This window comes from Schistocerca piceifrons, chromosome X (genome assembly GCF_021461385.2).
Source record: "Schistocerca piceifrons isolate TAMUIC-IGC-003096 chromosome X, iqSchPice1.1, whole genome shotgun sequence".
In the NCBI taxonomy this organism is placed as follows: Eukaryota; Metazoa; Arthropoda; class Insecta; order Orthoptera; family Acrididae; genus Schistocerca; species Schistocerca piceifrons.
In genome coordinates, this window is record NC_060149.1 from 310,956,754 (window position 1) to 310,981,295 (window position 24,542).

General features: G+C 43.3%; 1 protein-coding gene and 1 pseudogene across 1 annotated transcript in view; both read right to left on the reverse strand.

Moving 5' to 3' along the window:
• The window catches only part of LOC124721390 (KN motif and ankyrin repeat domain-containing protein 2), a 387,950-nt gene that overhangs the window by 352,048 nt on the left and 11,360 nt on the right, over positions 1 to 24,542 (reverse strand). The window lies entirely within an intron of this gene.
• Positions 16,770 to 16,887, reverse strand: LOC124723329 (annotated as a pseudogene).

Below are 24,542 nucleotides of genomic sequence, written 5' to 3' on the forward strand. Positions count from 1 at the left end.
AGGGGCAGAAAAGCATCAGGTTTTCCTCTGGACTGTAGCGCGAGGCCTGTGGCTGTGGGCTTTTGTTGTGAGGAAGACGGTGCTGCGATAACGGCCGCTAAAACCGCTAAACGCTGACCGAGGGATGTGAGTAGGCGTCTGTAGTATGCACCTACCGCTGACCTTCCGACCTCGCTAACCGCTTCGGAAACAGCGGTTAAGTCAGACAAGCAAGAAACCAGATTTTGAGCGTACCCACAAAAAACACTACAAGAAGGTACGATTGAATATAACCATACGTTACCTCGCTGGATGAAGTTCCCGGACACTGGTTTCTATCCTAAATTTGTCCCTCAAGCCACCCTCTACAACCTTTCAAGTCTAATGATTTCCTTTTGTAACACCCTGTAGAGCATCACAAAGCCCCAAGGCTTGCAGATCGGCAGATGTGCCATATCTGTGGTGCCCTCAATATCGGCATGTCCTGGATCAAAATAATACATCTGCATCTACATCTGCTTGATTACTCTGCAAATCACAGTTAAGTGCCCGCCAGAGGGTTTATCGAACCACGTTGATCGTTTCTCCCTGCGTAGGTCGGCGTCAACAAAATATTTCCACATTCAGAGAAGAAAGTTGATGATTGAAATTTCGTGACAAGGTCCCACCGCAACGAAAAACGCCTTTATTTTAATGATTTCCAACCCAAATCCTGTATCATGTCTGTGACACTCTCTCCCCTATTTCTAGATAACAGAAAACGCGCTGCCCTCCTTTGAACTTTCTTGATGTACTCCGTTAATGTTATTTGGCAAGGGTCCCACACCACACAGTAGAACTCCAAAAGAGGACGGACATGAGTAGTGCAGGCAGTCTCTTTAGTAAATCTGTTATATCTGCTAAGTGTCCTGCCAATAAAAAGCAGTCTTTGGTTCGCCTTCCCCACAACATTTTCTATGTGTTGCTTACAATTTAAGTTGTTCGCAATTGTAATTCCTATCTATTTAGTTGAATTTGTGGCCTTTAGACTTGATTGATTTATCGTGTAGCCGAAGTTTACTTGTTTCCTTTTAGCAATCATGTTGATGACCTCACATTTTTCATTATTTAGGGTCAACTGCCAATTTTCGCACCATTCAGATACCTTATCTAAATCGTTTTGCAATTGGTTTTAATCATTGGAAACTTTTGACACCAAACTGTCAAACTAATAACCGCGTACGAAGTTACTCGTAGAGTTTTGCTTAGTAGCAACGGTTTAGAATAGGGGCAGCGTTGAACTACACCGTTGATCATTAAAGCTGGAAAACCACGAAGGCAGCATAAATGTCAAATTAGAATTCTTGAGTATGCATGTGATTAGTATTTCAGTGCTACAGCACAAAGTATATAACCAAACATTACTTCACTGGTTTCTCATTTAGAAATCAGATACGAATTGATGTTACTTGTTCAAAATGGTTCAAATGGCTCTGAGCACTATGGGACTTAACTGCTGAGGTCATCAGTCCCCTAGAACGTAGAACTACTTAAACCTAACTAACCTAAGGACATCCTAAGGACATCACACACATCCATGCCCGATGCAGGATTCGAACCTGCGACCGTAGCGGTCACGCGGTTCCAAACTGAAGCGCTTAGAACCGCACGGCCACACCGGCCGGCGATGTTATTTGTAAGAAGATCGTGTTCTGCTTCTTGTACGAAGAAGAAACGTCTTTGTTTTTCGCGGCAGGTTCGTGGCCTATCAAGACGGTGGTTTATCGTTCTACGTTGGTCGGGATCCGGCGACCGTCATTCGAATAGCGAATCGAGAGGCTGAGGGCGGGCTTAACGCTATACATGATGTCAACTTCCCCAAGCGACTAGCGCCCGAGAAGACGAACAAATTGTTGCTCGGTCGTTCTCTGTTCTACACGGTTTTGGGGTACGTCCATATCTTGAGACAGGACATGGGCTTGTGTATAGTAAGACAAGTATCCATACAGACAGTACGACGACGTCTGGAGTAACTAGAACTGTCAGCGCGGCGATTGTTGTTGCTTCCCTTAATGCGGCAAGAGAGAGATGTTCGCCGCTAGAGGTGCGCCCAGAGACAACAGTGGATACGGGAATGGCACCACGTCGTCTTTTGAGATGTCCCGGTTCTGCGTACAGAATCGTGGTGAACATATCCATGTGTGGAGGCTTCAAGGAGAACGGACATTGTGAGATGGCATTCCTCAAAGTCATAAAGGCCCAGCACCTGTCGTGATGATACGGGTAGACAATAGGATCATCTGTGGCTCACATAGCCGGTAATTTGGACAGCAACAGTTACATTCCTGACGTATTAAGACTAGTGACTGTATCTGCGAGATCTCCGTGACGTTACTTTTCAACAAGATAAAGCAAGCCCATCTGTTGCCTGTGCTGCTTTAATCTGTCTATATACAGATGGTGTTAGATTGTTGTTCTGGACAGCATGGTGGTAGTAAGTTGCTATGGGACCAAACTGCTAAGGTTATCGGTCCCTAAACTTACGTACTACTTAACCTAACTTAAATCAACTTACGCTAAGGACAACACACACACACACCCATGCCCGAGGAAGTACTCGAACCTCCGTTGGGGGAAGCCGCGCGAACCGCGGCAAAGTGCCTGAGACCGCTCGGCTACCCCGCGCGGCAGGACAGCGTGCTCTCAGAGATCTCTCAGCCGTTAGAAGGATCGGTTCATGGTTTGCGAGAGTCTGGCACGTCTCCACTCGCCAGGAAGCCTGTAGGCACCTTTGGATCAAATTTCAAACTTCTGTGTCGCAATGGGAGACAATTATGGGGTTTCGAAAAAATGATTCTGTTTATTGTGCAGTATGTATACGCAAAAAGACTTTCATTTGCTGTCCTTCCTTGTGTTGCAATTTTGAGAGCCACCAGAGTTATTTCTAGATTTGTCGGACGTGAGCGTTCTTCTGCATTTGTAAGTGTACTCATGCAGCATCCCCAACCTCTGAATACCTGGGGCGATAAAATGCAAATACTGATAACTGTGTGTAACAGAACCAATGTTTCCAACGTAGAACCTTAATATAATATCATTATCTTCGTAGCACCTTAAAAAAACTATAGTCACGATCTTTGCCCTTCGAGAACAGTCTTCGACGAACTGAGATAATCCGTAACTATTAGTCGAACATTTCTAAGCGTACTCATTTTGTCAATTGAAAGTCTACCACTACAAAATTTTTATCCGTTCTCCACGCTGTGTGGTCACAGAACACTTTCACCTTACGCATCTTAAACGATAAAATTCGTCAGGCATATACTGTAGTCTTCTCGTTGGCCTTATGTATTTGATTTTTATTTTTGGTCAGAGGTGCGAAAGTCTGTATTTAGACGACTCATCCGCTCGTCAGTCAGTTGACTCTCAGATTTCCTGCAGTAACGCGTGACAAGTGCCGATATACCCCACCCCAGCAGTCTAAAAAGTTTCGAGACTGGATTAATTTTAAAAAAAAGAGAAGAGAAACGAGAATTTGGTGATTTTAATGCTTCAGGTGTTCTTCGTGATCATCCCCCTCCACCACTTGAAAATAACTCACTAACGCACAGAGCGTTCATATGACCATGTGAAGCTGTCAAAAAATTTTTCTTTGGGATGTTGTTCAACTCGCGCGTCACACTGGGCTGAATGTCCGTTATGTCGTCACAGCGTGGACCATTCACGTGACTTTCTACTGTATCGCTTTGTGGTAGGTTAGTAATGATAGCTACAAGTCTCGTCACCCTTGATGATTGTTTCCAGAAAAAAAGAACTGTCCACGTTTTTCATTTCAATCAAGACGTGGGCGGCATGCGTCCACACGTCTCTCTCTCCATTTTTTTCCTTTTTCCGTTAGTTAAGGTGTGTGGGACGAACTTCGAACACACTTTTCTCTTCTCAAAAGCATTCTGGAGAATGTGTTGAACATTTGATTTAGAAACGTTGCTGCATTGCGATTTGTGACACAACAACGTTGACACTACGATCGCGCGTCCACTACTTACCATTGCCTGCTCACAACTGACAGGTGGAATGCACATCTGTTGTTTACAGTTGTTAATTCAAGTTGCCACCGTAGTTCAAGCGTCCCCCATAGGCTAGAAATAAAATCAGTTTCGGAATTTTTTAAAGGGGTGGTGTATGGTACGTATGAAATTTACAAGTGTCCCTGTCGATAGTGTGGAGCAGTAAGGGGTCACACGCTCTTGATTCTTTTCCCCTTGCCATATTAAGCCCTGAATATTTCCTACCATTTTCCAATCAAATCCTCAGACAATGTGTTAAAAAGTACGCTGACACTTCATAATTTTTTTTAAAGTAGTCGTTTAATGTGTGGTGGGTTAGTATTGCAACAGTAACTTAACACTAATCAGTAACGCCAGATAAGAATGAAATCAGTGATTTAACAATTGAACAATGACACAGGCACATTTAATAGCTTCAATGGCATTTCTTAAGCTTTCCTTTTTAGAGAGGGAAGGGACTCAAGATGCACCAGTGGAAGGAAATAATTATCTGTTAAGATCTAGTGCTCTGGACCAACACCACGCTGGCACCTCATGTAGTCATAGCGTTAATTCCTTATTTTAATCTAGACCTAGTTAAGTGCTGCTTCTTCAGAGAATCGTCCATGGTGTCATTTCACATTAAGAAATGAAGTAAACGATCTACGGAGCACTTTTTATCACATTGAAGTTATTAGCTCCCTCGGCGATCGTTAGACGTAAACCGTACTTGCTCTCATTTACCTGCTAATGCCACCAACAGATGCCAGTCAGTTCAAAGAAATAAAAACAAATGCACATCTCTTAACTGAAAATTCTGACGTGGCTGCAGTGGACGCGTGGGCACGGTTATCTCTGTAATTGATCGCGCTGCCTGGCACGGAGGTTGGACGACTAGCTGGGCTGCGTTGACGCTGCACTCTTGCAAATGTCATGGAAGTACATCGACCTCGCAATGTCCACAGTGCATCTAGTTATCGCATATCTTTCCTCAGATGCACTCGGCGCGTGTTATTTCTTATGCTTACGTAAGCATGTATTTGTATACGGAAGATAAAAATGGTTCAAATGGCTCTGAGCACTATGGGACTTAACTTCTGAGGTCATCAGTCCTCTAGAAATTAGAACTTACTTAAATCTAACTAACCTAAGGTCATCACACACATCGATGCCCGAGGCAGGATTCGAACCTGCGACCGTAGCGGTCGCGCGGTTCCAGAGTGTAGCGCCTAGAACCGCTCGGCCACCCCGTCCGGCTACGGAAAATATAAATGGCCTTGTAGCTCCGAGCGTTTTCGTCGATTTGGAAGAAGTTAAACGTAATTCTAGACGAAGCTGCATAGATTGGGATTTACTTACAATTACAGTATGTTACGAGAAATGCAAGCCTCACATGTGATGGATTGTGGGTAATACAGGCGACAGTTACACTCAGAAGCCCACACCGTCATTCCAACTGCGATCTGCAGCCGCTGCTCTACCATAGGGTATTATTGTCTCAACTCATTGATTATGAACCTGAACATTTCTCAGAAGAGCCTATGTGAAGTTCCGAAAAGTAGAGGGGGAGGCTTTCCCCGTTACGTACTAAAAACGAAAGTCACAGAACCAGTTTCGAATGGTGATTCACTCATTTACGGTCTGGAACCGAGCGACCGCTACGGTCGCAGGTTCGAATCCTGCCTCGGGCATGGCTGTTTGTGAAGTCCTTAGGTTAGTTAGGTTTAATTAGTTCTAAGTTCTAGGCGACTGATGAACTCAGAAGTTAAGTCGCATAGTGATCAGAGCCATTTGAACCATTTTTGAACCACTCATTTACGTCTATTGCATAATGTATAACATTATATCAACAACTCAAAGGTAACTGCTGTCTTTCGCTACAGCATTAATGCAACGCTCCATGCTGAAGCGTAATTTCTTACAAGGTAGATAATTACTAAAAGAAGTGATTAAAAAATAACAGTTCATAATAGTCAAAGGGCAAAAAAAAAAGATCGAGAAAAGAGCAATGACTTTTTTCGGCATTACTCCAATGTAATTAGTTTGATCACTCTACCACTCTACTAATTGTCGAAATTCAGCTACTTCTCGTGCCCGTTGAGGCAGTCCCAATCTTTTGCCGTGGTCGCTCCATTTTCACAAACATTTTCTCAAAAAGTGTGGGTGCATTGTGATAGTTGTTTGCGTTGTCAGTGGAAGGTAAAGAAAAACCCGAAGAAGGAAAGACTGTCTTGTGAAAAACTAGAGGCTTAGGTTTTTCTCTTTAAGGAACATTTGCGGTGTGGAGGTAGTCTGCAACGAGTAACCTATTAACGGAGAAAAGGGAAACTCACTTTTGTCTACGACAAGGATGTGTAGATGATTCACGATTATCACAGAGAAAAGCTGTCTTAATTATTTTGTTTCATTAAGAGGAAACTATCGGCTCTAGTTGAAGTAAGATGCCTGCACATTAAAACACAAAACAACAAACTAAAGTAAAACCGATCTGTTTTGCTCAAACACTTACAAATGTTTGCGGAAAACTATTTTCCCTCTGTCCCTAGTCCACATTTGAGAGTCAGGGTAGTTCTTTTCTCTGCCTTTTCTCGTCAGGTTCATTTCCTTAGTTTACAATATTACAGCTGTAGAGGAGAAATGTTTGACATGCACGCCTTCTGTCCTTGAATATTTCTTTGGGTTTTCTTGTTTTGCATGTTTATGAGCTGTCCTTCTGACACAAAAATGAGGAATAAGTGCGGATTTCCTCGAAGGCAAATGGGACACCAGCTGAAAATCACACTCATCTGGTGCGTTTATTAGACTAACGCTCGTTGATTGAGTATGGAATCTCGATCTCAGTGTGGCTCATCACGTTGTCTTATTAGCCACTGCTCTGTACATTACGCCATTCGATCAGCCCACTCACATATCTCCGTATTTAGCTGTGTAATCATCAGTAAAACTTTTATCGTCATAGGCAAACGAAATACCAAAATTCCCAACTGAAAAGTACTGCCGTTGGACATCAATGATCCACGTACGTTTCTGAAGTGAGATGAGTAACTACAAGCAAACAGGACGACAAACCAGAGTCATCAGAACTTTTGAAGCTACCGGATCAATAGATCAGAAAATCCAGAAAATCTTGCAATAATTCCTTAATACCACAGCACACCATCTTATATGAATGAGACTTGCCCTATGTGTTGCCCGCAACTGTGTGGGAGACTCACTGCAGCAGTGAAGGCACGTGATGTGTGCTCGGGATTCTCTAAGATAAAACATGAAATGCATAAAACACTGGTTAAAAAAGCTATAAAACTTCTTCTTCTTTTTAAATTTTGATTGAGTAGTTATTAGTCGAATATCACAGTTATCATCAGAACGAAGTAGGTAAGACATAACTCCATTGTCATCAACAGGTTTCGAGAAGCATGCACACACATAGGGATCCAGATCTCACATTGACTAGAAAGTATTTTCTTCCTGCACTCCCCGATGAGGATAGTACAAGAGCCCACGGTAGAAATATAAAATATTCTACATCAATAGATAGTAAATGAAACGTAATTATTCAGTATGCACACATTGCTATCACTGTGAAGCGAGTGAACATGCAATATCTCTTAGGCTAACTTGGAATTCACAAATAAAGTATCTCATGCATATGGAAAGGCAGAGACATTTAGGAGGGTCACGGTGGGGTACGTACAGCAGCACGCAGGCACGCGACTGGCTGTCTGAAACGCGCTCCACCGCGATACAAGCATACTTACGGGTCTGGAGGCATTTTAAGCCAGTGTGGACTATTTTTGTCCCAACAGCGTGAGTTTTGAAGAACGTCAGAGTAGTGATGTAGACTAATTTCACTTCTAGGGTTGGCCTCCCTCCATAGCTTCCAAAGTTGCGTGAATGTAAGCCAATATCAACCTGGTATGTGTTAGATATGGTGTATTGACTAGTTTGGAAGCATGGAAGTAAATTGGGTTTCCCTACCAACTCAGGAAGATTTTCCACTGTGCAACAAACTTGGAACTAATTGTATCTCTCACACGTTTTTCTAAGAAGCTTACATTTACTTAGCTTTGTACTTCTATAGAGTAAGAGGATGCAAAGATTAAGACTCTGAACTCGTTTTCACGAGGAATCTTATTCAAATCTCCATCGGGTTGCATCTAGATTTTTTTAAATGCCGTTTCTCTAATTCCCTACAAGCGAAATCTGGTATGGTTACTTTAAATAAGGCTGCAGCCAAATCGCTCCCGCCTTCTTTTCCAATCCGAGCTGATCCTAAAGCACTACTGAGCTCGACGTCGACAAGACGTTGAACACTTATCTTTCTTCATTCATTTGTACTTCTAGTGGCAGCTTGACAAGCAAGATTATGTACCGGCACTCGTAAATAATAGAATATGTCGCTTCTGTCATTGTTGTTTAAGGCATTAACTCCACAAAGGGAAAGCGGAGGACGAAAAATTTACACGATCACCATATTTAAATTATCTGCCTAGCCACAAAAGATAAGATTCTCCCAACGAAATTATGAGAAGGATGTACATCGACTCTTTCATTTCTAAGTACCTCATTGTCCAGTATCAGTCACAGAATTTAGAAAGGAGACAGTATTCATCTTTCTGTAAAAGATCTTTTCTAAGAGTTACGTGATTACTCACTGTAGGAACGGTTATCTGAGCCGAAGTAAGATCACAGTCGTTAAATACAAGAACTATAAAGTGCTGTTCCGCGAGACAAGCGCTCAAACTACGAGAGAAATTTTCCTTTGACATCCATTCCACAGGTGCAATGCATTTTGTAAGATATCCGTATTTATAAGCAAGAGGAAAACAATCGAGATATGTAATCAGTTTTTGCAAGACAAAGAGAAGGAATTTTTTTTATAAAGGTTTTGCAATAATACTCGTAGGCCGTCTTTATGACTTCACGTCATTTTAGCGGCTTGCGTCAAGCTGTAAGCATCACAATATTATTACCATTACCGCAGCTATGGTTATTCTGGTGAAATTATAATTCCGGTTTCTGTATAGACTGATAAAAACTATCAGCGAGAGAGTCTCCCCCTGAATCAAGTTGTGGAGAAGTTACATTCATCCACGAGGCAATGGTCCATTGTTGACCGGGACACTCCTGGAACTACGGAAAAATGTATGCAACCCACTTGAAATAAAAAACAGCTAATCACTCTCTTACTGATCTTTTGGGGAAAAATAGAGCATTTTATCAAATAATTTCACATTTTTGGCGTATGTCAAAAGGCATCTTTAAATTACTGTTTAATTTAACTTTAACATTAAGCGCATTCGTATCAAGATACTGTCGACAGTGAAGTAGCATATGAATACGGCTGCTCTTTGCTGCGGGACGAAATCACTGCTTATTGAACCGCGTTAACTGATATCACTGAGATCGAAAAATGCTGATTACTAGCTAGGAATGTACACGCCATATGGCTAAGACACGCTACAGTTGCGATTCTACGATAAGCTGATCGTTGCTAAAACTATTCGGCACACTTCGGAAAGTCCAGATTTTGTAGAAGTTTTCAAATAGTCACACTACTTCCTGAAGATGTTGCTTCAGTTTCGAGCACGAAGCGTCCACACATAAGGTCTTTAATTGTAACACGCCTAAATAAGATTGGTTGGTTGGTTGATCTTTTTGTTTTTTTTTTTTTTTTGGGGGGGGGGGGGGGGATGACCAAACAGCGAGGTCATCAGTTCCGTTGGATGATGGGAGTATGGGGAAGGAAATCGGCTGTGCCCTTTCAAAGGAACCATCCCGGCGCTTCAGTAAGAAATCAATCGTTCTCTACTACGCCAGGCATTTCGAAGGACCTATTTGTACTACTAAATCATTCACAAGTGTTCATTCTGTTGGTCAAAATCAAAGAAAGTAATAGCACTACAACTTTAGGGAGCGTGAACAAGCAATACGTCATAAGAGAAGACGTTACGTAATACCTTACTAACACAATTTATGGCTTAAACCATTTGAAATAATCATTACTCGGAAACTAAGTAACAAACTAGGAACTTCTTAGCAGCCTATAGCTAACTGCCGCACCAGTAGTCAAATCCAGTGCCTTCCCTTTCACGAAAAATTCTCTTAGCGACTGTGCTATCAGGCACCACCCACAGCCACATCCACATTTTCCATTCTGTCAGTACCTCTATCCCACTTTCCAAACTCCTCAGAAACTCTCCTAATACTTCACTGGGGTAGCACTGTCGGAGGAAGAGGTATCGCAGAGGTTTGGCAAGCATGCTTGTTTTGAGACTAAATCTTTCATTCTGGAGTGCAGTGTGTTTTGAAATTTCCTAGCATATTAAAATTGGGAAACAGGAATCTTCCTTTCGGTTCAAATGGCTCTGAGCACTATGGGACTTAACATCTTAAGTCATCAGTCCCCTAGAACTTAGAACTACTTAAACCTAACTAACCTAAGGACATCACACACATCCATGCCCGAAGCAGGATTCGAACCTGCGACCGTAGCGGTCGCGCGGTTCCAGACTGAAGCGCCTAGAACCGATCGGCCACACCGGCCGGCCTTCCTTCCTTCCGGAACAATGGTCTTACGGTATGAGCTATCCAGGTACGACTGAGGGATGCTGCTAGTATTAAACCAGTAAGGGTGGGTCGTGGAGTCGTGCCCAGCGTGAAGTTTCTAAGCATACTATAACGCAACGTTCACCTCTCTCCATTCCTTATCTAACGTACGTGAAATATGGCAAGGACACATTACAGTTCAGATTGCAAGATAAGCTGATTGCTGATTCGTGTGACGTGTGCCAAGGTTGCGCCCAGCTCACGATAAGGTGCCTTACAGGTGAAAATGACTCAGCACATCGTTACGCTGTTAAGGAGTTACATTTTCATTATTATTAGTAGCAGTGAATTTGTCATTATCATTATTATTGTGTTCTAGCAGAGATTTTACATGCCGTACTGTTTCACCTTACACAATTCGCTTACGTTGACTAGCTTTTCATGGCTTTATTTACTGCATAAGCTAATCATGTCTTTACGAATGTAGACCCTATATAGAGCCGAGGTACAGTACTGCCATCATCCCCGCTTTTAATGTGCCGCAATAGTGTATCTACGATTTTTATAATAACAACAATAAAATATATCGGGGGATCAAAAAGTTTCCATTCGAAGGACGTACCGTCCAGAGTAGGTATTGTGTCGTCTGCATAAATGGCACTTTCGACTCGTGGAATTGCAGGCAGGTCTGAGGTATAGATGGTGTATAACACAGGTCCAAGGACGGATCCCTATGGTACGCCGGCCTTGATTTGTTTTGCAGCAGAGGTCGCATCTTCAACTCTGACAGCGAAGGTACGATCTTCTAGGTAGGAGGCAATGCGCTTCACGTACTTGATTGAGAAGCCGAATCGGCGAAGCTTCCAGATGAGTGCCAGACACTGTCAAAAGCTTTAGTAACAAAAAAATGGTTCAAATGGCTCTGAGCACTATGGGACTCAACTGCTGTGGTCATTAGTCCCCTAGAACTTAGAACTACTTAAACCTAACTAACCTAAGGACATCACACACATCCATGCCCGAGGCAGGATTCGAACCTGCGACCGTAGCAGTCGCACGGTTCCGGACTGCGCGCCTAGAACCGCGAGACCACCGCGGCCGGCCGCTTTAGTAACATCGAGCAGTACAGCTCCGCAGTATTCTCGACGATTGAATGCAGTGGTGATGTACTCCACTGCCATGAGTATCTGCTGGGTGGTTGAGTGTCCACTTCTAAAACCAAACTGTTCCGGCGCAGAATCTCCTCTTGTGTGATGATTCGTTGCAGCCGGCTGAGAAGTAGTCGCTCGAAGAGCTTACTAATGTGCGGTAGCAGGCTAATTGGACGATAGCTGGAGGGTTGCTTGCGATTTTCGCGGGTTTGGGCACTGCAACTACAATGGAGTGCTTCCAAGCTCGTGGGAATGTTGCTGTTCGAAGTATCCAGTTAAAGATGGCCGTCAGGTGAACGATGGCTGACCATGGTAGTTGCTTTATGATGCGTCCAGGGATAGCATCCACTCCAGGGGCTTTGTTGGCTGGTAACTGCTTAATTTCTTCTTGCACTTCTCCTGTTGTTATGGATGGAATTGGGTCGTCCTCTTCGTCTGCAGCCTGTTGAAGGGTGGCGACGTCCCTCTCAATGGTTTCCACCATCCACTGATCTACGCGGTCTTGGAGTGGCTGGAAGTTTGCAGCGAAGGTGTTTGCCAACATGTCAGCTTTCTCCAGTGGGCTGTAGGCTGTGTGGTCTTCAGAGGTGAGCGGTGGAATGTGCGATCTTCTATTAGTGAGGAAGCGGACCGATTGCCATCCAAGCGGGTCTGGGGTGAAGGATCGTAATTTATCGGCCCATAGACGGTTCTTCTGCTCAGTGACACCTGCCCGCTAATCAGGCAGAATCGCCGTACTGAGACAACCATCCCAACGACGCTCCAGGTTAAAGGTACCCTTTTGGTAACACGCCGTGTCCAGCTGCGTGAAGAAGTCCATAACTGCCTGCTGAACATTCTCGTCAGATAGGAATCATAGAGCCTTCAAGGCTTTATTTAAGGATCGAAGACGTGATAATCGCGCTGGGAGATATCAGGCTTATAGGGCGGGTCCTCGAGCATCTCCCATTTGAGTCGGCGTGACTTCTGCGTTGCGACATTTGCGATTTGGGGACATGCGTTATCATGAAGCAGCACTGAACTTTGTGCACCATTCCATAACGGTGGTTTTAGACAGATACGCCGCCCAGTACACATTATTCATTTTCCGATGAACATCTACCGGTGTTCGTCTTTCGGCAGCCAAGAAAAGAATAACAGCACGTTGGTTTTGTTTGGACGCATTTGGAAAAAACACCACCTGAGCTCACGTTTCCGCATTTACCGCACGCACGTCGGAAAGACTCAAATTCCATACTGATCACTTGCCTACAAGTCGGTGGTTATATACCTGCATCGGAGTCGTGCTACGTTGCATACATGGTGCAACAATGCTCTCAAACGCAAACCCTTTGATCGCCCCTAACGTATAAAATGTTTTAATATAATAAATTGTTTAATTATCGTGAAATATGCATTGTGGTCAGAAACAGTCTGAAAAGCTTGTAAGGACGTGCTGAGAAATAATTATTAACAAAGAATTCCATAGACTGCGCCGTTTACGAGCTAATTAGCATTGAAATTAGCCAATTAAGTGCCCCCCTCTCCAGATATAATTAATGTCAGTCGTTCTCATAGCGTACATGATGGCAAACGAGACTGCTCAGCCTTTGGCTCAGGTTCGACCCTTGCTGCCGTCCCATATCCAATTTTTGTATAGGTCTTGCTCGGTTTTAGGAGACAACTTGAATTTGGCCGCGCAAGGGCGTACTGGCCAACTTCAATGCTAATTTATTCGGAAATGGTGCAACGTATCGATTTTTTTCTTTACACTTATTTCTCAGCACGACCTATCCTACAACATCCTCACAAACTTTTCAGAATGTTTCTGACCACCCTGTATAAAATGTTTGATGTAATAATAATAGCAGGCCGCTGTGGTCGAGCGGTTCTAGGCACTTCAGTCTGGAACCGCGCTGCTGCTACGGTCGCAGGTTCGAGTGCTGCCTCGGGCATGGATGTGTGTGATGTCCTTAGGTTAGTTAGTCTAGGAGACTGATTACCTCAGATGTTAAATCCCATAGTGCTTAGAGCCATTTGAACCATTTAATAATAATAATTTGTTTGCGTCAGTGAATAGTACTTTGCATAACGCGTGTGAAATTACATTTAAAAAATGTAGCTCTTGGAAAGCAAACTTCCGAAAATTTGAGAAGTACCTGTGTCACACAATTAATTTAACAACTATAACAGCAACAAATCCTAATGACTTTGATAATGTCGTAATTTACACAATGTTGTTGTTGTTGTGGTCTTCAGTCCTGAGACTGGTTTGATGCAGCTCTCCATGCTACTCTATCCTGTGCAAGCTTCTTCATCTCCCAGTACCTACTGCAACCTACATCCTTCTGAATCTGCTTAGTGTATTCATCTCTTGGTCTCCCTCTACGATTTTTACCCTCCACGCTGCCCTCCAATACTAAATTGGTGATCCCTTGATGCCTCAGAACATGTCCTACCAACCGATCCCTTCTTCTGGTCAAGTTGTGCCACAAACTTCTCTTCTTCCCAATCCTATTCAATACTTCCTCATTAGTTGTGTGATCTACCCATCTAATCTTCAGCATTCTTCTGTAGCACCACAATATAAAATAGAATTGCAGACGCTTAATTATCAGCATTTCAATTAGCACTACACATATTAACACCGTTTTGCATATTATGGCTATGCAAGTGTGCGAATGAGGGAAATTCTATTTCTATCACTCGTTTCCACCTACTTTCGGGAAACCAGTTTTAATGTTGTTTTTTCCCTTCCTTTAGCGGAACGTCTTTTCTTTCTGCTTTGACTCACTCAACTTCCTGTGGTTTGCCAATGCTACCCGCGGACGCACGGTACATGCTGGAATTGTTGACAGCAGGGGGACGGTCAGCCTGTGAGTGTTCGCCTGTCCTTGACTGAAATGTTGGCAGTCAGGTTGCAAGCCCGTCCACGTGGACACGCCCTTACGCAAGCAACTGAGAAGCATCCCATGTTAAAGTAGTTTCTAAGTTCAGTGATTTCTGGTCGTTTTCGAGAGTCTTAGTTTCGTGCTACTTTATTCTCTAATTTTTTTTTTCCGGAGGCGGGGCGGGGGGAGGAGAAAGGCTCTCGACGCCCAAGACGACGCGCCTGTCGTGGATGGTCTTCACACCTCATGGACGCCTTAGCTGTAAGTCTGTATGACTACAGTGAAGAATATTGTATCGTCCTTGCTTTAGTTCGCCTGCCACCAATGGTAACTGTGTTCACTCGCATCCAAGAGGTCGTCTGTGCTGTTTCTCGTTGTAGGCAAGGAGGGACGGAGTGATCATGATGGCGGCTTTATGTTGCAGAGGCTGTTTCTGTATGAACTAAGGACTGTGGCATACGCTCAGGACTCAGACACAATCGTCCGGCGAAGTGTAGAATGAATGACAATGCGCTTTCCATTTGTCTAAGAACATTTTGGTGTAGTGAAAACTATCTGCGAAGGATATTCAGTTTAAATTTCCACTTGGAATGTAGTTTCATTACTTTCTTTCTCTACAGACAGATTCTTTTTCATATGTGAACTTTTCAAGGTCCATACACCAATCCTCTTTTGTTTATTTTATGCTTCGGAATTTCTGACTACTTAACGTTTTACTCGTGGGTATGCTTTCAAACGCTTTATAGTGTTCCTTGTCATCTTTTACATGGTGTTTAAAGCTTATCGAAAGCGCGAGTTCAGTCACTACAAACGTTAGTTGAAGGTTAAAACCATATCTGTTGCCTAATTCAGGTTACGCTCTGTCATTGTCGGTTATTTGAGTATAACTAGGCGGGGCCTTGCGAAGGCTTTGAAGCTGCAAACTTCCACCAGCCTATAAGCGATTGCAGGCTTTCTCGACGTATTTCAGCTATTAAACCTTCACGGGTTATCAGTCGAGTGGCGTCGTCTTTTAGTCGAAACGTTTCAATGAATTGCGTATCCGTCATCTTCGGGCAAAGTGTCGGCTTATATTGTGGCTACAGATATTTAATAAAGGGAAAAGCTGTCATCTGTGTACTTCGACTTGAACTTCGCCGCAGGATGAAAATTTATATTCTAAGATCACGATGGCATCCGTCACTTCACGGATCCCTATAATGATCTCCATGTCGAGGGGACGTTACACCCTTCACGGATCATTGCAATAACTTGTACAGTGAAGAACTCTTATTTGATTAAAAACATTCCAATATTAAACCGTTAATTACTGCGAGGCAGCAACCATTTCGGAGAACAAACAGAGGGTTTTTGGAGATGAGGGTTTCTCCTTCAAGGGAGTGTTGAAACGTGGTTGCCTGAGTGATTTAAAAAGCAGTCCGTGGGAACTGGCACATGAAACGATTCCTACTTCGGATTGTCAAAGCCCTTAAGAGTCCGTCATAAATTGCACGGTACCAGCTGGTTCTTTCATCACAACGCTTTCGTACTCGTATATCGGTGATTAAATTGTACTCTCTACTTAATCACTGACGGCTTCAAAACTCTTAATGACCCTCCGTACGAAACTGATTTCACTCTGTGTGATTTTGACTAGTTCCCACTAGGGAAAACCGGTCTGAAAGTACATTAAGTATGCCAGCGTCCATGAGGCAATGAATGATCCTCACTTGATGAATGGTTTCGTGGGATAAAAGATGCACTGTGCTAAAATTCTTTTGAAAAAGTGGAACAAATTGGATTGTAATGCAAAACTTTCATAAAGCCATTTGTCCGCCATTTAATGCACAGAAGTGTACGAAAAAAATTCCTGCATCTACAGTTTTGCGAAAGCGATTGATTATGTGACAGTATTTTTCCGAGTCATGCTTGAATGGTAATGAAGAAATGTTGAACTAGACAATGACTACATTAAAATTAATACCAAAACCTCTCTAGATTTGATACCACACTTAGCACTCCGTCTTCAGGCCACGAGTGGCCTACCGGGACCATCCGACCGCCGTGTCATCCTCAGTGGAGGATGCGGATAGGAGGGACGTGGGGTCAGCACACCGCTCTCTCGGTCGTTATGATGGTGTTCTTGACCGAAGCCGCTAATATTCGGTCGAGTAGCTCCTCAATTGGCATCGCGAGGCTGAGTGCACCCCGAAAAAGGGCAACAGAGCATGGCGGCCTGGATGGTCACCCATCCAAGTGCCGACCACGCCCGACAGCGCTTAACTTCGGTGATCTCACGGGAACCGGTGTATCCACTGCGGCAAGGCCGTTTCCTTGATACCACACTTAGACAATAAGAAATGATGCTACTGTAAAAAGATGCATACCACACTGACACCAAAACTAGTTGACAGAGAGAAGACCGAAATACTGAATTTGGTCTTCCGAAATTGTTTCACCGCTGAAGACCATAACGGTTCCTCCTTACCATCATTACACGAATGCTGAAATGACAGTTATTGCGATAAGCGATCGCCGAATAGAAAATCGACTAAAATGCTCAACAGCAGAAGGGTAACTGGGTCGTTTGACATATCTGTTAAGTTCCATAAAGATCATGCGAAAGAACTTGTTCCCCTTCTAGCAGAAGTTTATCGTCGGCCACTGGAGAAAAGGACATCTGGTGATTGCAAAAAGTCGCAGGCCATACTCGTTTGAGATGTTGCAAAACACAGCTCACACTGTTCGTGAAATCCAGAGTGTAGTAGACAGAGACGCTCCCACGTTGACACCGTTTTCCTTGATTTCCGGAGGGCCCTCGATACAGTCCCACACTGAACAAAATACGAGCTTACCGAGTATCGGAGGACATCCTTGTAGGCAGAACTGAAAACATCGGTCTTAACGGAGTGGGCTTTGAGCACTATGGGACTTAACATCTGAGGTCATCAGTCCCCTAGAACTTAGAACTACTTAAACCTAACTAACCTAAGGACATCACACACATCCATGCCCGAGGCAGGATTCGAACCTGCGACCGTAGCAGTCTCGCGTTCCGGACTGAAGCGCCTAGAACCGCTCGGCCACCGCGGCCGGCGGTCTTAACGGAGTAACGTGGACAAATGTAAAGGCAATTTCCAGAGTAACCCCAAAAGAATTTTATGCGGCCACTACTATTTACAGTTTATGTTAATGATCTAGTGGATAACGTTGGAGGTTCCGTGAGGCTATTCCCCGTCGATGCTGTTGTATATAGGAAGGATGAGAAGCAGGAAGACTGAAGCAAAATGCAGAAAGGCACGCAGAGGATCGATGATTGGCGCAGGAACTGTCAGTCGACCCTGAACCTAGATAAATGTAACGTACTGCGCACAAAGAAACGAAGAGATCCACTATTGTTGGATTTCGCTCTTACCGACAAGTCACTAGAAACAGTAATTTCCCGTCAAATATCTAGAAATAACTATCTACTGTGACCTAAAGTACAATGATCACTTAAACTAGGCAAATTAGGTTCCAGATTAAGATTCATTGGGAGAATCGTAAGGAAATGTAATTCATCCAAGAAAGAAGTGTCTTACAAACCACTCGTTCCACCGATTCTCGAGTACTGTTCATCAGTCTGGGCCCCTTACCAAGCTGGTTTAATAGAGAAAATAGAAAAAATTCAACGAATAGCGGCGCGTTTCTTCGCGGTATCGTTTACTCGGCGGGAGAGTGTTGCGGAGATACTCAGCAAACTCCAGTGGCAGACACTGCCAGAAAGGCGTTGTGCTTCACAGAGAGGTTTACTGTTGAAGTTTCCAGAGCTTAAGGTCGAAGAGTCGGGCAGCATTTTACTTACTACAGAAAAGCGATACAAACAGTCATTTTAAGCGCACACCATTCGCGAATGGAACAGGAAAGAAGGAAACACATAGCAATACCAAAAATGCCGCCACACACCGTAATGTGGCTTGCGGTGTGTAGATGTGGATGGAGTTATAATGATATTTTATGTATGTACACAGAATAGATGGCAGTGGCGACCTAGAATCGAGAAAATTTAGGGATAATAATAGTATGCTGTTCGGCAGTTGTTCAGAGGGTTTCTGCAACTTAGAGCCGATACTGAAACGACCCACTATTTTTTTCTCCAAATGCTTTTTATGCAGTCACAAACAGGAAAAACAGCTTTCATGCTTTCCTTGGCTTTACACTCGTTCACAGTATTTCTTAATCTACATCTACATGATTACTCTGCAAGTCACATTTAAGTGCTTGGCAGAGGGTTCATCGAACCACAATCATACTATCTCTCTACCATTCCACTACCGAACAGCGCGCGGGAAAAACGAACACCTAAACCTTTCTGTTCGAGCTCTGATTTCTCTTATTTTATTTTGATGATCATTCCTACCTATGTAGGTAGGGCTCAACAAAATATTTTCGCGTTCGGAAGAGAAAGTTAGTGACTGAAATTTCGTAAATAGATCTCGCCGCGACGAAGAGCGTCTTTGCTTTAATGACTTCCATCCCAACTCCCGTATCATATCTGCCACACTCTCTCCCCTATTACGTGATAGTATAAAACGAGCTGCCCTTTTTTGCACCCTTTCGATGTCCTCCGTCAATCCCACCTGGTAAGGATCCCACACAGCGCAGCAATATTCTAACACAGGACGAACGAGTGTAGTGTAAGCTGTCTCTTTAGTGGACTTGTTGCATCTTCTAAGTGTCCTGCCAATGAAACGCAACCTTTGGCTCGCCTTCCCCACAATATTATCTATGCGGTCTTTCCAACTGAAGTTGTTCGTAATTTTAACACCCAGGTACTTAGTTGAATTGACAGCCTTGAGAATTGTACTATTTATCGAGTAATCGAATTCCAACGGATTTCTTTTGGAACTCATGTGGATCACCTCACACTTTTCGTTATTTAGCGTCAACACCACACATACACACCACACCACATTGCCACACCATACAGCAATCTTTTCTAAATCGCTTTGCAACTGATACTGGTCTTCGGATGACCTTACTAGACGGTAAATTACAGCATCATCTGCGAACAACCTAAGAGAACTGCTCAGATTGTCACCCAGGTCATTTATATGGATCAGGAACAGCAGAGGTCCCAGGACGGTTCCCTGGGGAACACCTGATATCACTTCAGTTTTACTCGATGATATACCGTCTATTACTACGAACTGCGACCTTCCTGACAGGAAATCACGAATCCAGTCGCAAAACTGAGACGATACCCCGTAGGCTCGCAGCTTGATTAGAAGTCGCTTGTGAGGAACGGTGTCAAAAGCTTTCCGGAAATCTAGACATACGGAATCAACTTGAGATCCCCTGTCGATAGCGGCCATTACTTCGTGCGAATAAAGAGCTTAGAGATAAATTCGTGGAATTAGACAGTATACAATAAACACAAATGTCGAAATCATAACTTTTATGCTCATTCCAGCACACATTGTACATGTTTATTTATCGACCAATGTCGTACAGTTGGATTAATCAGATGATTCTGAATATACGTCTCTCTTCATCTGAGTATTATTTTGAACATAGTTTCCAATTTCTGGGTCTTGGAAATGCAAGCCACAGCAGAGTTAGAAATTATTTAGGTTCTCTGCGGTGACGGAAAGTTGTCATGTGCGAGCGTATGACTTGGCAGCGACTGCTACAGCGCGGATGCCATGGGCTGAATGCCGATCAGGTGACCTCTCGCCGCATCCGCTGCCGGCATTCTAATGGGCTTAGCGTTACTGCATCCTCCCAGACATTTCTTCTGACCATACGACTGCGAGAGGAGCTCATCTGCACTACTCTGGGTATAACGCGCGCAACACTCACATGTCGCCAAACCGCGTTTCATCTTTGACCGACGAAACTTGTCGACTTCACTAAAGAATGAAATAATTCACGTTAAAAGCGACGGGTGTATCGGTTTTTGATTTTGTAAACACTCGACTCTACATGTACTGACTCAATAGAGATAAATGCTCTTCACCCTTCTGGCTTCATTTTTTACCGTTCAAAAGGCAGAACTGAAATACTTGGAACTGAGAACTGAATTAATTTATATTTATCTTTGACATACAGTTGATCATATGTAACGTCAACTTTTGTTTTTATTTTTATTTTTTTAAAGCAGTAGCATCTAAGTTTCTTTTGAAACGCAACGATATGTATTTGAACACTATCCGTTAGGGATGGAAGGAAAAGAGGAAAAGTACACTTGTTCATGTCTGTACTGAAGCGTTTTTTTTTCCTTTTGTTTCTTCTACGTTCCGCTCTCCGCTACAGACCCTCACTAATAAAGGTAGGGACGTATCTACTACCTTTTTGTGGCGGTCTCTGTAAATATGGCTGTTCTTGATATATGTTGAGTTTTGTGTGACTGGTACTGCGTAGCACACACAGCTTGAACTATAGGACATCAAACCATTTTTTTTTTTAAAAATAGTTGAACAGCCCGGGTTAAAAAGTGGGTGCAGTCCTTTGGCTGAGCCCGGGTTAAAAAGTGGGTGCAGTCCTTTGGCTGTTGCCTGTTACTGTTCTCTAAAACTTAAACATTTATATTATTTTGGCGTTTAGCAGTAAAGTCTGTCGAACTGGTCACCACAATTTTTTTTTAATGTTGGTCCACACTGTCAAATCTGTATGCTGTTCATTAATGAAAAAGCAGTCTTTGTGTAGGAAGCATGCATACTCCTACATAGTAACTGAAACAGAAAACTTAAAGCACAACAAAGTTGACCAAGAACAACAAAGGCAAAAGTGTTTGAAAAAAATCTAATTTTCCAGTACGATCTGGAACTGACTTGTATTAAATTAGGGAAATATCCGGAAACGTTAACCATGAAGAATGAAATACTTTTCGAAACACGTCTCTCGAGACTATGTGAATCGGTTTCAATGTTTCGGCCAATTCTTTGACGACTCATTTTGCAGTCGCGTGTTAATAATGTAGTTGCACGAACTCATTTCCCTTTAAGTGACTTTAGAACCTTTAATTTCCCAGTTCTGATACCATTTACCGTGTTTCTCTGTAATGAATATGACGGCATCGTTCGAGAAAGTTGCGTGATAATGCTGCTACGTCACGTCTGATGCGGACATTACGCTCGCTTGCGCCACACTTGACGTCACCCCCGCTGGTGCTGAGAGCCTCCTTACAGAAGATAGCCGATTGTTCCTCTTTTTATGTTCACGCCCCGTGGTAGTGCTGTTTTGAGGCATAGGAAACGTGTAGGACGTTGCTAGTCAACGGCTAGGACGTTGGCAGCTTGCTGCCTTATCAATTCTACTTCGCTTCCAGCTGTTGTGGAGTACCGACATCGTATATGCATCACGTTGCAGCGTGCGCTAATTATTCCTTAGGTAAAGAAAGTACTCACAATCTTGAAGTCTCCATAGTGTGAGCAACAATAAGCGGAGCTGGAAGAAGAGATACTGAGCACATGACGTCTATGTCACAACTTGTGCTTTGATATGGAAGCAAATATGGTATAACTTCCAGCTGTATTATACAACTGCATAATCAGCATTTGGGAAACGTCCATATTAGTCGATTGCAGCGTTGTTACTAAAGAGACCTAATGGGAAGAAAAGAAGAAAGGAAATTTATGGTTTAACAGACGACTATGTCACTAGACACGGAGCAGTTGCTCTGATTTCGGAAGGCTGGCTAAGGAAATCTGCTGTGTACTTTTCAGAGATACAACCCCGGTATCTGCGTCAAAAATTTAGGAAAACCACTGAAAAACCAAATCTGATGGCCGGACGGAGCCGTACGTTGTGGCCGAGTGGTTCTAGGCACTTCAGTCTGGAACCGCGCGACCGCTACGGTCGCAGGTTCGAATCCTGCCTCGGGCATGGATGTGTGTGGTGTCCTTAGGTTAGTTAGGTTTAGGTAGTTCTAACTTCTAGGGGACTGATGACTTCAGATGTTAAGTCCCATAGTGCTCAGAGCCATTTGAACATTTTTCTGGCCGGACGGGGAACTGAACCGCCATCATCCCGAATGCGCGTCCAGTGTCTTACCATTGCGCCAACTCGCTTGGTGGACCCAGTGGAGATCGCACAACTGTGGCCGGGTTTGAGTCCTGAATGACAACAACAAAAGTTTGCGAGACCACAACAAACAACGAGACAGCGTTCTCTATTACATCACCTAGTGAAGGAACAAAGCCAAGTAAAGCGACCTGGATATTAGTAGTGAGCAGTGGACGCAGAGTTGTTGACCTCCGCCACTGAAACTTTGACCAAACGTGCTAATGGAAATGTCAGTTGTTTATACGAAGACTTTGACGGGGCAAGGAGTGGTATTAATTCGTCTGTAAAAACGCAGATGTGTAACAGTTATAGACCTCAACGTGAAAATTAATCTTCTGATAGTCTGTCAGACAAAAGCAATGATAAGGAATCTAACAAAAAACTGCCAAGTAGAAACAGATCAGTAAGAGCCGGCAAGACATACGGCCATATTTGTGTGTGAAATAAACGGGAATATTCAAAAACTAAGTCAGATGGCTTTAGTTAGAATGCTATTTTGCGAAAGGAATATTCTAACATCAGGTCATTATAGACTGAAGCAGCGTATTACTTCAACTAAATGCGGCTCGCAGTTGTTTCCTCGTCTCGTAACAATCAGTCCAATTGTAGTTAACATATGTTTGTTAGAAGCTGGAGGAATACGTCTATTGATGCATTAGTCTCATGTAATGAGTATACTGTGCAAAGGACGACTGCCTAAGTAGCTCTTACGTTAAGACGTACCAATCGCTCTCCTGTATGTTTGATTCTTGCGGTGTGCTAAATAGATTACCACTAGTTTATAACGTGTAAAAGAATCTATGCAACAAGGATCATGTCAAAATGCTTACAGTATAAGATCTTCTATAATTTTATGCGAATTTTGAAATACCCTGTCACAGTAACAAATTTTGATTTCTGCAAACACACAAGGAAATGTCGATGGCTAGTAGTGACAGCTTATCTAAAGGACACGCGGTCGAACTTTTTCCATGGTTTTACGGACGACTCCCAAAATTCTTCAAGTTATATTGCTGTTTGTACCTTTTAGCATCCCTCGACGTCGCCTGTTGAAAAATTCAAATTAACTTCAGAAGCAGCATTATTTTTCTCTGAGACCATATCATACATGCTCTTACTCAGGGATATACAGACAACCTGGAGCTTAATCGTAAATTGATTTGAGAGCATTCGAAAAGTTATAAGTCTCGTAAACTAGAGCGGACGATCTAATAAATACACCATGAAAGCAATAGAGGGGTATTTTCACACGTGAAGAACAGGACATACCTATTATTACGCGATATGCAGAGCCGTCCTGTAGCTGGTTCATTTTGTTTAAGTACATCGGTATGGAGATGATGACAGTTATGTTGCCTTTGTCCGTCAGTAAAAGATCACAATATCGAGATACTCGCGTAGGGACCGAAGCGCTGACCTCCCTCGCAGCAGAGATGTTCTTGGACGCTAACACACGTGTCACAGCACGGCAAGTCTCCCGCCAGATCTCCTCGACAGGGTCTGAGCAGTTTCAGGATTCATTTTTCAGAACGGATTGTATTCTCGAGATGAGCTCGAATTCGAGACCCTTCTCCAAATCTCCTAGGTTGCACATCGTCCGTCTACTAAGTTTGTCTTCCAATTTTACGTCTTGCGGTAAATGGTCTCTCAAGCCTTGAAGCTTTTCAATTTGACTTTCTGTGTCAGACTGTCTGAGAACGATCAAGAAGTGCTATCTACCCACGTCCAAAAAGTCGAGGCGAAATCTTCAGATGAAGTGCTAATAAATCTCTAGATACGAATTCCAATTCCTGCAGAGTGTGGCAAATCCTCTCGCACCAACGCGTGACGAGCTCGATTGTTAACTCTGCTGGCGACTGCAGAGTTTATAAAGTGCGTCTGCCTAGTGAAACTCGGAATAACTCGCAGATCTCGGCATCTTAATAAGAACGTAAAGGCACACA